The following is a 14,942-nucleotide window of genomic DNA, read 5'->3' as shown; positions in this document are numbered from 1 at the left end:
ATTAGAGGGTTGGAACTTTCAGTCCCACAGTAGGCGGAGAGAGGTGCTAGAGACTGAATCAATAGCCAATGGCCAATGGCTTAACCAATCATGATTATCTAATGAAGCCTCCAATAAAAACCCAAAAGAACGGTGTCCAGAGCGCTGCCATGTTCACAAACATGTGGAGGTACTGAGCTCCATCTCCCCTCTCCCAATACCTTGCTCTTTGTATTTCTTCTACCTGGATATTCCTGAGTTATATTTTTTTATAATAAACTGGTAATCTAGTAAGTAAAATGTTTCTCTTATTTTTTGTGAGTCACCCTAGCAAATTAATTGAGTCTGAAGAGGGGGTTGTTGGAACCTCTGATCTATAGTCAGTTGGTTAGAAGCACAGGTAACAACCTGGATGAGCAACAGACATCTGAGGTAGGACAGAATAGGAGTGGGGGACATCCTTGTGGGACTGAGACCACAACCTGTGGGACCTGACATTGTCTCCAAGTGGATGGTATCAGAATTGAGTTGAATTGTAGGACACTCAACTGGTATTATAGAATTGCTTGGTGTGGAGAAAAAAACTCACATATTGGAACAGTGTCAGAATATTATGCACTTTTGTTGCCAAAAATCCTTGAGATGTTGCCGACGGTTACAGTTCAGTCACCTCTGCATCAGCCAACATGGACACAAACTCACCTCAAGCATTTGGGCAATCAGGGCTATGAAGTTTCAAACTTGTTGTTCAGTTGCTCAGTCCTGTCTGACTCTTTGTGACCCCATGGACTGCAGCACGCCAGGCTTCCCTTCTCCCAGAGCTTGCTCAGACTCATGTCCATTCAGTCGGTGATGCCATTCAGCCATCTCATCCTCTGTCGTCCCCTTCTGCTCCTGCCTTCAATCTTTCCCAGCATCAGGGTCTTTTCCAATGAGTCAGTTCTCCACATCAGGTGGCCAAAGTATTGGAGTTTCAGCTTCAACATCAGTCCTTCCAAAGAATATTTGGAGTTGATCTCCTTTAGGACTGACTGGTTTGATCTCCTTGCAGTCCAAGGGACTCTCAAAAGAGTCTCCTCCAACACCAGTTGGAGGAAAGCATCAGTTTGAAAGCATCAATTCTCTAAAGCATCAGTTCTTCAGCACTCAGCCTTCTTTATGGTCTACCTCTCACATCACATTTTTCCATGACTACTGGAAAAACCATAGCTTTGACTATACAGACCTTTGTTGGCAAAGTAATGTCTCTGCGTTTTAATATGCTGTCTAGGCTGGTCATAGCTTTCCTTCCAAGGAACAAGGGTCTTTTAATTTCATAACTGCAGCCACTATCTGGAGTGATCTTGGAGCCCAAGAAAATAAAGTCTGTCACTGTTTCCCCATTTATTTGCCATGAAGTGATGGAACCATATGCTATTATCTTAGTCTCTTGAATGTTGAGTTTTAAGCAAGCTTTTTCATTCTCCTCTTTCACTTTCATCAAGAGGCTCTTTAGTTCTTCTGTTTTGCCATAAGGGTGTTGTCATCTGTATATCTGAGGTTATTGATATTTCTCCCAGCAATCTTGACTCCAGCTTGTGCTTCATCCAGCCAGGCATTTCACATGATGTACTCTGCATATAAGTTAAATAAGCAGTGTGACAACATACAGCCTTGACACCCTCCTTTCCCAATTTTAACCAGTCCATTGTTTCATGTCTGGTTCTAACTGTTGCTTCCTGACCTACATACAGATTTCTCAGCAGGCAGATCAGGTGGTCTGGTATTCCCATCTCTTGAAGAATTTTCCACAGTTTGTTGTGATCCACATTGTCAAAGGCTTTAGTATAGGCAATCAAGAAGAAGTAGATGTTTTTCTGAAATTCGCTTGGTTTTTCTATGATCCAACAGATGTTGGCAATTTTATCTTTGGTTCTTCTACTTTTTCTGAATCCAGCTTCTACATCTGGAAGTTTTTGGTTCATGTACTGTTGAACCCTAGCTTGGAGGATTTTGAGCATGATCTTACTAGCATGTAAAATGAGTACAATTGTGCAGTAATTTCCACATTCTTTGGCATTGCCTTTCTTTGGGATTGGGATGAAAACTGACCTTTTCCAGTCCTGTGGCCACTGCTGAGTTTTCCAAACTTGCTGGCATAGTGAATGCAGCACTTTCACATCATCTTTTAGGATTAGAAGTAGCTCAGCTGGAGTTCCATCACCTCTACTAGCTTTGTTCTTAGTGATGCTTCCTAAGGCCCACTTGGCTTCACTCCAGGATGTCTGGCTCTAAGTGAGTGATCACACCATTATGGTTATCTGGGTTAGTAAGATCATTTTTGTACAGCTCTTCTGTGAATCCTTGCCACCTCTTCTTAGTATCTTCTGCTTCTGTTAGGTCCATACCAGTTCTGTCCTTTGTCATGCCCATCTTTGCATGAAAAGTTCCCTTGGTAACTCTAATTTTCTTGAAGAGACCGCTAGTCTTCCTCATTCTATTGTTTTTCTCTATTTCTTTGCATTGTTCACTTAGGAAGGCTTTCTTATCTCTCCTTGCTAGCCTCTGGAGCTCTGCATTCAGATGGGTATATTTTTCCTTTGCCTTTCACTTCTCTTGTTTTCTCAGCTGCTTGTAAGTCCCCCTCAGACAACCGTTTTGCCTTTTTGCATTTCTTTTTCTTAGAGATGGTTTTGATCTCTGCCTCCCATACGATATTATAGAACTCCATCCATGGTTCTTCAGGAATTCTGTCTATCAAACCTAATCCCTTGAATCTATTTGTCACTTCTACTGTATAATCATAAGGAATTTGATTTATTTCATATCTGAATGGTCTAGTGGTTTTTCCTACTTTATTCAATTTAAGTCTGAATTTGGCAATAAATGGTTCATGATCTGAGCCACAGTCAGCTCCTGGTCTTCTTTTTGCTGACTATATAGAGTTTCTCCATCTTCAGGTGCAAGGAATATAATCAATCTGATTTTTATATTGACCATCTAGTGATGTCCAAGTGTAGAGTTATCTCTTGTGTTGTTGGAAGAGGGTGTTTTATGTCTCAAACTATCTTATTCTAAAAAGATAAAACAAAAAAACATGATTAAGTAGCTACAGTAGGAAGTTTGGGGCCAGGGAGAGCTTGTCTGGAATCCTTCTTACTGATCTGAAGCACAGTGCTCACCTCTTGGACCCTCAGTATAATGGTTCAAGAGTCAGACTATCTGCATTCAAATCTTGGGTTGCCACCTACTGGCTGTGTAACCTCAAATAAATTATTGATAAACTCTCTCAAGCTGTTTCCTCATCTGTAAAATGGGGAAGATAATTTTACCTACCTGTTAGAGAGGTTTAGATGAAATTATGTAAGTCATATATTCAATGAGTAGTTGCTGAGAACCTTCTAAATGCCTGTCAGGGTCTGGTGATGACAAGATAGGCAAGATCCCTGTTCTTGTGGAGCTCACACTGGAGTGAGAATGAAGAGATAATACAGAGATAATTGAAATAAGAAAATAACATTAAGCAGCGATCAAAGTAGAGCTGCTCTGGACACAGAAAGGGAGGCCTGAACCAAAGTTGAATACTGGTTGATCAGGGGCAACAGCAGGTACAAAGGCCCAGAGACAAAGCAGAGTTTGGCACAATCATGGAGGAAAGTAAGGACCAGAGTGTCTGGATGGAGCAAAGGGAAGGGAGCGGGGGTGGGCGGCAAGAGGTGGCCAAGGGTTGGACCCTGGGAAGCCTCGTTGCTCTTATTTTGGGGTTTACTTGAAAAAGGAAGACATTGGTGGAGGTTTTAAAACAAAACAATCCCTAGCAGTGTGCCATCTATTCTAAAGTTCATACCCAGGATTTGTTCGAATGAGGTATGGTTAGACATGCAGACAAGGAAGCAACCATCATGAGGGAAGAAGTTCATACTCACAGATCCCTAGAAGGGATCCTTCACAGGAGCCAGGCCAACACAGTGAAGTACCAGGTTCAGCCAAGAGGTCGAGGTGAGCAGAGTGTGGCCCAGAGCCTCTACTGGGGTGCTAGCAGGAAAGAAAGGTGAGGCAGGGTATGCTTGTTGAGTAACTTTAAAGCTGGATGGTTTGAATAGTTTTGATGGGCTCTGGACTCTAGTAGCAGTCCCTAGCTGTCTAGTTCCTGGCCCTGGGGTGATTTAAGGCAGAGGAAACATTGGTTCCGTGTGTGGGAGTTTGATAAAGGAAATGATTGGAGAGTATGGGATCTTTACTAGTTGGTTTGTATATCAAAAGCACACTCAAAGAGAGCTGTTGGTCATTTCTAGGAATGAGCTAGCCCTGAAAAGGGCCATCTCTCTAGCATCAAGGCCCTAGATGTCAGAACATCAAGAATACAGAAAATAAGGAAGATATAGCCAATACACTATCTTATAACAAGTTTTTCATAATTGATATCCATTGGTATTATCTAATAGAGATGAGGACAAAGCCTCCCATTTTGAAAAATTGTGAGCAATTATTACACAATGTATGCAAAGAACCTAAAACATTGGAAGCACTCAAAATTTTTGTTTCTTTCCCTTTCCTGCTACAACACATTTTGATCTCTAGTGATGTATTTAGACCAGAAAATACCCTATAGCAGATGGGTTCTGACCTGCATTTTAAACTGATAACAAAGTTTCACCTTCCACATACCAAATCAACCCTTACATATGATTTTTTAATGTATTCGTTATTAGATATTGCCACCATATTCGAACCTCTGACAGTCACTTAAAAAGAGGGTGGGATGATTTGAGAGAATAGCATTGAGACATGTATATTACCATATGTGAAATAGATGACCAGTCCAAGTTCGATGCATGAAACAGGGCACTCAAAGCCAGTGCATTGGGACAACCCAGAGGGATGGGATGGGGAGGGAGGTGGGAGGGGGATTTCAGGATGGGGGACACATGTGCCCCCGTGACTGATTCATGTCAGTGTATGGCAAAAACCACCACAATATTGTAAAGTAATTAGCCTCCAATTAAAATAAATAGTTTTTTTTTTTAAGTATTGAGAACAAAAGGGCAAGGGAAAGAGAATAGACATTTGTTGCGTGTATGTTATAGGTGAGGTCAAGCACTGTGTAAGATGTCCATCATCACAATGTTTCCCCAAATACAGTCACAAAAGATGCTATGGTCTGACCATTGTACCCATACTTCAAACCTTGTGCTGAAATACTAACCTTAAAAGATGAAGGAGTTAGAAGGTAGGAGCTTTGACATTGATTAGGTCAAGGGTGGAAACCTCATGAATGAAATTAGTGCCCTTATAAAAAAGGCCCCACAGAGCTTCGTAGCCCCTTTCCATTGGATAAAGACACAATGAGAGGGCTCTGTCATGAACCAGAAGTGAGGTCTCACCAGCCACCACACCAAATCTGCTGGCACCATGATCTTAGGCTTCTCAGCCTCCAGAACTATGAGAAATAAATTTCTGTGGTTTATAAGCCACCCACTCTGTTGTAGTCTATTATAGCAGCCTGATAAACCAAGGCACTATGGAAAAGATAATCTTAGAGATCACTAGACCCAATATTAAACAACATTGAATCACCTGAAGGGAGAATCAATCCCTTTCCCATCATTCCAACTGCAGCAAGAAAAAGTCCCAAGTGGGCACTAGCATTCCTTCAATGTCTCTCTAACGCTAACCTCCCCTTTCAACAAAGAAGACTCAGAGCCTCGGCAGGCTAAAATACTAGCTAGAATTCTAATGCTGTTGGTGTTTCCCCTTGATTTCTTAAATGATTTCATTCTTTACAAAGCAAGAGAGACTAGTATGACTACATGTGATAAAAATCAATTTTAAAATTAATTTAAAATATCTAATTTTTAAATAGAAGTATTTCTAATTGAATCGGCTTAAAAAGAAATTCTATGTTAATAATAGTACAAGCAGCAAGAATCATGCACATGGTATACACGCACAGGAAATACTAGATTCTTTCCTTTATCTCAATGGCATCCTCATGAGGCAGACGCCGTATTGATCTCTGCTTTACCTATAGGAAACTGGGACACAAAAAGGGGAAATGATTCAGCCAAGGTCACATAAGCCTCTGCAACCCATTTCCGTCTGGCTCCAGAGTTTGAAATCTCACCACACAGAAAGATTATGGTATTTGTTTCCAGAATCAGAAGTTATCAATTTGGGAAAACCTCATATGTATCTTTTAAGCAGGCTAAGGGAGCTGCTATCTTTAGAAATTAGCAGCCAGGTGTCTGGGTAACTCTCACCTGGGAAGCCTGGGCAAAGCACTTGATTCTCTCTTCAACTCTCTAGCAGCTTCTCCTCCCATAGCACCACTAAAGAGAAAGGCAGAGCAACACTAGAACCAGATGTTACATTATGAATTGATCGCTTAGGTCAGTAATGCAGAGTCCCTGGGATGACAACCTTGTTCCGGAGAAAGCAGCCTTCAGTGCTCAGGTATTCAGGACACTATGAAATTTTCCTAAACAGGACAGATCATTCTTCTGCCCCACCTAGCCTGGTCCAGCCATTAGATGGCCCGCCTGCTGTCCTTTCTAGCTGTTCTTCTTCTGTCCCCATTGCTGCCTAGCGGTACTGGCCTTATCTAGACATTGATGAGTCATGCTTCTGTACATTTCAATGTTTTATCCCTGCGGGGAAGATTCTGGTAAGTATCTTCACTCTCACTGCTCTTAATACCCCATGTCTCCCTCTTAGGACTATTTCTAAGGCTCTTAAAGAAAACTGAACTTTTTGGCAATGATTGGGAATGGAAAAAGCTCAAGGATTGGTGGGTAGGGGGGCGGTGGTCTCATGATTAGCTGGCTGGAAAGAATATTCAAACCATCTCTCCTCTTTTAGTTTCACAGCTTAAGTACCTAGAATGTTCTAGGTGTTACACAGTGTGTGAGAATTCTTTGTCTCTGGAACTTCACAGATCAAAGGAAAATGACATCTGGTAACTTTTTATTCATACAACACACAGACATGATGGTAACTACTGTTACTGTCTCTTTTGGAGCCAATTCTCAATTGTGCTGAGGATGGCTTCAGCTTTGAGTTGTACAAGCTGTGTTTACATTCCAGCTCTGACACTAATGCAGAGTGTGGTCATGGACATATCACTTAACTTCTCTGGATCTCAATTCTTTCATCTGTAAAGTGGGGTAATTGGATAGAATTCTCTCTGTGGGCCCCACAGCTCTCAAACACTAGGTCATTGTGGGCACATTGCTTCCTCTCTCTGAGCCACAGATTTCCCATATGCAAAATGAGCTAATTAAGCCCTGGTCACTTCACAGAATAATGATGATTAAAATAGAATGATTTATGTGGCTATACAGGCATACCTTGAAGATATTGTGGATTTGGTTCCAGACTATAGCAATAAAGTAAATATCACAATAAAGTGAGTCAGTCGAATGTTTTTATTTCCCAGTGTACATGAAAGTTATGTTTACAATATACTGCAATCTATCAGGTGTGCAATAGCATTACGTCTAAAGAAACACATTAAGTAAAAGATACGTTAGCTAAAAGATGCCAACCATTGCCTGAGCCTTCAACTAGTCATAATCTTTTTGCTTGGTGGAGAATTTGAAATATTTTGAGAATTACCACAATGCGACACAGAGACATAAAGTGACAAAATGCAGTTGGAAAGATAGTGCCCTGATGGACTTGCTTAATGCAGAGTTGCCACGAATTTTCAATTTGTTAAAAATGCAGTATCTGCAAAGCAGATAAAACAAGATATGCTTGTACTTTGTTAGAAGTCCTATCAATTGTGAAGTGTTACTGTAATGAGAACAAAGATCTTTGGCTGATCAATGTGTATCTTTTAAATGAAAGGGAGAGTCTTAGGGATGTTTTTGAGAAGTACTCCTCACATCATTATAGAGCTTCATCTAGACCATCTTTATCTCTAGGAGATTATTTTTAAATTGTAGGAAGAACATTTGGGCTTCCCAGGTGGCACTAGTGGTAAAGAACCCATCTACCAATGCAGGAGACATAAGAGACACGGGTTTGATCCCTGGGTTGGGAAGATCCCTTGGAGGAGGGCAGTGCAACTCACTCCAATATTTTTGCCTGGAGAATCCCGTGGACAGAGCAACCTGGCAAGCGACAGCTCATAGAGTCTCAAAGAGTCGGAAACAGAAGTGACTTCGCACATAAGAACATTTAACATAAGATCTGCCCTTTAACAAATTTTAAGTGTATAATACAATATTGTTAACTATAGGCACGATGTTAAAGATAAGATCTCTAGGATTTATTTGTCTGGCATTACTAAAAGTTTATGCCCTTTCAGTAGCAACTCTCCCTTCCCATCCACTCCCCATCCCCTGGCAACCACCATTCTACTTCTGCTTTAATAAGTTTGCTCTGTTTATGCAAGGAAAATCGTGCAGTGTTTGTCTCTCCGTGACTGGCTTATTTCATTCAACCTAATGTCCTCCAGATTCATCCATGTTATCACAATGACAGGAATTTCTTCTTTTTTAAAAGCTGAATAACATTCCATTATTATATATGTATGTACACACACACACACACACACACACACATATATATAACATTTTCCTTGTCCATTTATCCATCAATGAACATTAGGTTGTGACCACATCTTGGAGATTGTAAATAATGCTGCCACAAGATGGGAGTCAGGAGATACTAGAGTGTTCACGGGGAAGCAAGAAGTCATAGATCTGGAACGGGCAGGAAACATGAATCACAGAAATGTCCCCAGAGCAGATGAGTCCTGTTGGGCTGGCCCCACAGAGATGAGTAAAATCCATCTCTCCTGCCCATGTTCCACTCATTCAAGATTCTAAGCCGCAGCAGACAGAATCTAACTGACCAAATTTAGGGGAGCTGATCGGCCCCCACTGTTCAAATTAAAATAATTTGGCCCCTTCTGCTTCTGTAAAGGGGTGACAAGTTCCTGAATTCACGCTCCCTCTGAGAACACATCGGGTGGGGAAGATCGCTCTTCGAAAGGAAATCAGGATCTGTTAGGAAGGGGAATAAGATCCTGTGCAGCGAAACAGCCACTTCCCAGAGATCACCTAAATGCTTAAGTGTTGACAATCACAACATGTCACCCTCCGATACGACTTCTTATTTTACCTTTTGCTGTCGCGTGTTTCCCCACCTGAGAAGAAAGAGGTCATTTGATGAGACAGATGGGTTGCTTCTTACCTCCATCTCCTCTCCCTTTTCTCCTCTCCTCGCTCCTCCCCTCGCTTCCTGTCCTCCCCTCCTCTCTTCTCTCTCTCCCTCACCTCACTTCCGTCAGGTAAGGTGACAGAAGCAAACGGAGCCTAAAGGCTGTCTAGCAGTCATGCGGGTCTCTCTGAGCAAGAGAGAAGACTGTTCTCCTGTTTCAACATCCTGATCAATTACAACCTCCCTCATTCTACCACAAACACACATGCACATGCCCTCCCTCAATCTAACAAGCACAATCTAATGCACACCTATGTGTGCACACATATACCCGTGAACACACACATATATGAAGACATACACAAATACACATGTGCAGGTACATCACATAGGCATGCACACACATACAAATGCTTGTGCTTATATATACATGTTCATGCACACAAGGACAAATACACACACACGCACACATACCCCTAACTCTCACCTCACTTCCTCTCAGACAAAGGCCCATTTCCTTTCCCTCATCCACAGCCACTTGTCTCCTGTTGATGAAATTTACCTTTTTCCCCCACAGATCCATAGGGGAGAGAAAAGCACACAACTGTGGAAATCTTCTCTCCCTGCTGTTGGGCAGCCCCTGACCACTTGACAGGTCAATGGCAAGAAATAAAAGACTTTATCTAAATTCCATGAGAATTGACATGCCCCTCAAGGAACTGAGCGCATGGCTATTGTAAGCAGTGATGTAATGAATCCTCAGCAGCTCACCAAGATGTCCTCAACCGTAAGCCGGGCCTGTGGAGTAAAACCACCACTGCTTAGAACCTCAAGGGAAGCAAACAAGAGGCTTCAGACAAAGACAGACTGGTAAGGGACCTATCAGAGCTGGCCAGGGGCAGCAGAGAACCAGGATAACCAGGGGGAAACTCAGGTACCACTCTGACAGCCTAATAGCAAGGAAGGAATGGTCTTCTGCACCTTGTCTGAAGGCTGGATGTCTAAAGTGCTGCAACACCACCAGGAGGTGCTGATTTCAACAATAGCTTGTAATAACCTGCTTGGCCAAGAGACTTTACATAAGGTATTTTTTCCTATGGATTACTACAAGAATTTTCAAGGATACATAAAATTGAAAGATTTGCACAGTGAAAACTCATATACCCATGACCTAGACTCCACTATTTATATTTCCTTGCTTAAACACATATCTATCCATCCTTCTCCCTAGTCATCAATGCATTTCAACTTTTGATGCATGTCACAGTGACACTCTTGAGTGTCACTCACTCCAGAACTTCAGCAGGGATGTCGCTAACTAGAGTTCAGTGTTTGTTCATAGTTCATACACAAAGTACTTTTGACAATAAAAGGGGGGTGGTTAAGCAAAATTGAAAAAGACACGTATGGTCCCATGTTCATTGCATCACTGTTTACAATATCTGGGACATGGAAGCAACCTAGATGTCCATTGCCAGATGAATGGATAAAGAAGTTGTGCTACATTATAATACAAAGGAATATTACTCAGCCATAAAAAAGAACTCATTTGACTCAGTTCTAATGAGGTGGTTGAGCCAAGAACCTATTCTACAGAGTGAGGTAAGTTAGAGAAAGATAAATATTTTGTATTAACACATTTACATACATGGACTCTAGAAAGAGAATACTGACAAACCTGTCTACAGAGCAGCAACAGAGAACGGACTTGTGGGCATGAGGGGAAGGAGAGGAGGGATGAATTGCGAGAGTCGCATTAAAACATATACATAACCATATTTAAAACTTGATAGCTGGTGGAAATTTGTTGCGTGACACAGGGACCTCCAATCCAGTGCTCTGTGATAACCTACAGGGGTGGGACAGGGTGGCAGGTGGGAGGAAGGTTCAAGAGGAAGGGGACATGCATGTACCTATGGCTGATTCATGCTGCTTTATGGCAGAAACCAACAAAATACTGTAAAGCAATTATCCTCCAATTAAAAATAAATAAAAATTTTTAAAAGGAGGGTCTAGGAAAAGGAAAGGATGAATAGGTGAAGCACAGAGAATTTTTAGGGCAAGGAAAATACTCTTTATGATGTTGTAGTGATGGATAATGTCCTTAAATGTTTGTATAAACCCATAGAATGTGCACCACCAAGAGCGAAGGCTAATGAAAAATATGAACTTTGGATGATGATAATGTGTGTGTGTGTTCATCAGTTGTAACGAATGTCCCATTCTGGTGAGGAATGAGGGAGGATCCACTCGTGTAAGGGCAGAAGAGATATGGGAAATCTCCCTACTTTATGCACACTTATGCTGTGAACGAAAAACTGCTCTAAAAAAAATTAAGTCTAGTTTTTAAATTACATAAATAATTTTAAAATGAAACAAAACATATGACTTAGCTATAAGAGAGGACTAACAGACTGGCATCCCACGGGCTGAATTCAGCTTCCAGATGTGCTGGCTTCACCTGCCCAGCATCTATTCCCATTCCTCCTGCTACAGAATCTCAACTTTCCTTTAGGTAAATGGTCTACCTTATTTCACAGTCCAAGTGGTTACGGAGGAATTGACTCCTTCTCTTGGCTCCATCGCTGGACCCTGAGTCCCTGTTGACCAATGGGTACATTTTTGGCTGACTTCAAAAATCCAGTGTAAACTGGTGAGTTTGGTTGAGATGGGTACACAAGAAGGGCTGGTCCAACAAGAGCCAAACTTCTTTTTTAGCTCAAGTTAATAACCTGTTAGGATATATCCAAAGATGCCCATCTTTTTATGATGCTGTAAAATCCTGTAAGAGAATGCAACTAATCCAAAGAAAAGCAGAGTCCATTGGTGGAAAGGGACGGGTACTTTTTGCTCCTGGATCCAGCCAGGCCTAAAGTTCAGCAAACTTCCATACTTTCCACTTATGACTCAATACATTCCTTCAAAAAAAATTAAGCTGGTTTGACAGGGCTCTGTAACAACTTAGAGGGGTAGGAAGGGGTGGAAGGTGGGAGGGAGGCTCAAGACTGAGGGGACATCTGTGTGCCAATGATTGATTCATGTTGACATATTGCCGAAACCAACATAATATTGAAAAGCAATTATTTAACCAACATAATATTGAAAAGCAATTATCATGTAATTAAAAATAAATAAAATTTTAAAAATTAAGCTAGTTCAAGCTTTGTTATGTTGATTTCAATAAAAAGCTTCCTGATGAACACACAGCAGTGAGCTCATCTGCAATATGCATCCAGGTCTGGGTTCAAGGATCCACCACACACCCTGCAATGAGGTCTTAATGAAAGATTAAGACTTCCTTCCTCTTCCTCTATGAGGAAGAAAACTGACCCTGCCCGTGAGGCAATCCAAGTCCAGAAGTGCAGGTGACAGGTAATGCCTGAGCAGCAGCATGACATGGCAGGTGTTGCAGAGGTGTGTTGGTCAGGGAGCTGCAGGAGGTGTGATGAGCAGGAAAGGCTTTGGGGATGAAGAGTCTAGAAAAGTGAGGAGGGACCAGCAGACAAGTTACACTCTTATGGGCAGTGGGGGAGAGCAGGTGGGGTCTCAGGCGCCCCAAGCCCTCTTTCACCTACACTCCCAGCCTGAACAATCTCTGTCATAATCACTGTGGGTCTCTCTCTCTGTCTGTCTGTCTTTCTATACATCCATTCCTTGTCTCTCAGTATCTCTGCATCTTTGTCTCTCCCTCGCTGTCTCTTCCTTCTTTTCCTTGCAGCCTCTCGCTCCCTCTCCCTCACTGTCTGGTGTGGCCCCTCTCCCTCCCCTTCCTCCTCCTCCCTCTCCTTCACCCTCTCTCTCCTCACTTCTGGGAGGCAGTCGGCTCCATCACTAACACCACTGGAGTCCAACCGAGCATCATTTCTCACGTGTCCAACTCGACAGCCTCATAACTTGTCTTCCCACCCTCATTCTTGCCTCCCTTCCATCAATCCTCCACCTCCCTGACAAAGCAAATGTTTTAAAGTGCAAAGCTAACTCTGGCACTCCCCTGCTTACAATCAGGGATAAAGACTGGAACTTCTCAGCACAGGCTACAGGCCCTTCCCACTCTCCACGCACAGCCAGGTCCATGCACCCTGGCTCACTGCACCCCAGTTTCCCACCTCTTCTCAAAGGGTCTGTCTCACTCCCACCCCAGGATGTTTGCTCTTGTTCTTCTTTCTCCCTTGAAATGCTCTCCTCACTCCCAACCCACCATCTCTTCCCTAATTAGCTATTATTCATCCTTTACATCTTCTTTCAGGTTCAAACATCACTTCCTCAGAGAAGCCTTCCCTGATTGCCAAGCCACATCAGATACCACTGTTATATGTTCTCTCATTCCTCTGACTTTTTCTTTAAAGCATTTATCCAAGTTTATTATTATATGTGTGAGTGTGCATGTGTCTGTTTCTTTATGGTACCAGATAGATTAATTCATGCCTATCTTTTGCACTTAAGATGCAGGAAAGCAGAGACCAACTTTTTAAAGCAATTGTATACCCTGAACTCAGTACAGTGGCTGGCCCATCTGTTCCATTCAGTTCAGTCGCTCAGTCGTGTCCGACTCTTTGCGACCCCATGAATCACAGCACACCAGGCCTTCCTATCCATCACCAATTCCTGGAGTTTACTCAAACTCATGTCCATTGAGTCAATGATGCCATCCATCCATCTCATCCTCTGTCATCCCCTTCTCCTCCTGCCCCCAATCCCTCCCAGCATCATACCTTTAGTTTTTTACAGTGCCCACCTCTTCCTATTGCATTCCCAACACTGAAAAAGTGTTAGCTACAATTTGCATTATATTTTTCCAACTGTTTTTCTCAGAGTAATTTATCATTACTTCATACTCTTGTCCCTGTAAAAGGTAGGAGAAATGAAAGCTACACCAAGAGGGCCAGGTGTCACCAGGAAAATAGGAAATAACACATTTCCTTATGGAAGTGAAGAATAAACCATAGTTCTGCACCACTCATGTTTATTACCTGCCCAGGCTTATAGGCATTTGAGTTTGCAACTCTCTCCCCTAACAGTCTCCATATATTTCTGTTCTATCATTTAAGATTTGCTGCTGGACACCTCCCTGGCCCTGTGCACTGTGATACAGCAGAGGAAAAGACAGATGAAATCACTGCCCTGGTGTCACGTGGAGCCCACATTACATCGTGTGACAGTTTTCTGTTAGATACTTTTCCTTCCACTAAACTAAGCTCCTCCCAGTGGTTATGGCACAGGCTCTGAAGCCAGACTACCTTAAACCTAATCCCAGCCAGGTGGCCTTGGCAAATTACTAACTTCTCTGTGCCTTGGTTTTCTCACCTGTGAAATGGGGCTAATAACTGTACCTTCCTTCCAGTGTCATCATGAGGATAAAATGAATTGACATAGCTGTTTCATAAACCCCCAGTCAATGTTAATTTTCATTACTCACCTCTGTATCCTAAGCAGCATCAGCCTCACAGGCGTGTCATCACATAGGCCCCTTGCTTAGAAGAGCTCCTTATTTGGTTTAATGTTCTGCAGTCTTCAATTAAAATTAAAGCCTTTTAGTAACCCTAAACTTCTTAATTTTTGAACAAGGGCTCTACATATTCATTTTTGCATCAGGCTGTGCAATTATGTGGCCAGTCCTGGTCGACATACATCAAATGTCCAGCAAAAGTCTGTTGAAAAGTGAATAAGTATATGATTTTCACCAACCACAGTTGTCAGCTCACATACACCACTGTCTTAGAGAACCAGTCAAGTGGGTCAGACTTTGTTGTTGACTCATCACATCCCTCTCCCAGAACCAAGAATACCCAAGGCTTGACCTAGGACTGAAAGGTTTT

This window comes from Muntiacus reevesi, chromosome 2, assembly GCF_963930625.1.
Source record: "Muntiacus reevesi chromosome 2, mMunRee1.1, whole genome shotgun sequence".
NCBI classification, from domain to species: Eukaryota; Metazoa; Chordata; class Mammalia; order Artiodactyla; family Cervidae; genus Muntiacus; species Muntiacus reevesi.
The sequence above is the reverse complement of the archived record's forward strand: the minus strand, read 5'-3'. Positions refer to the sequence as shown.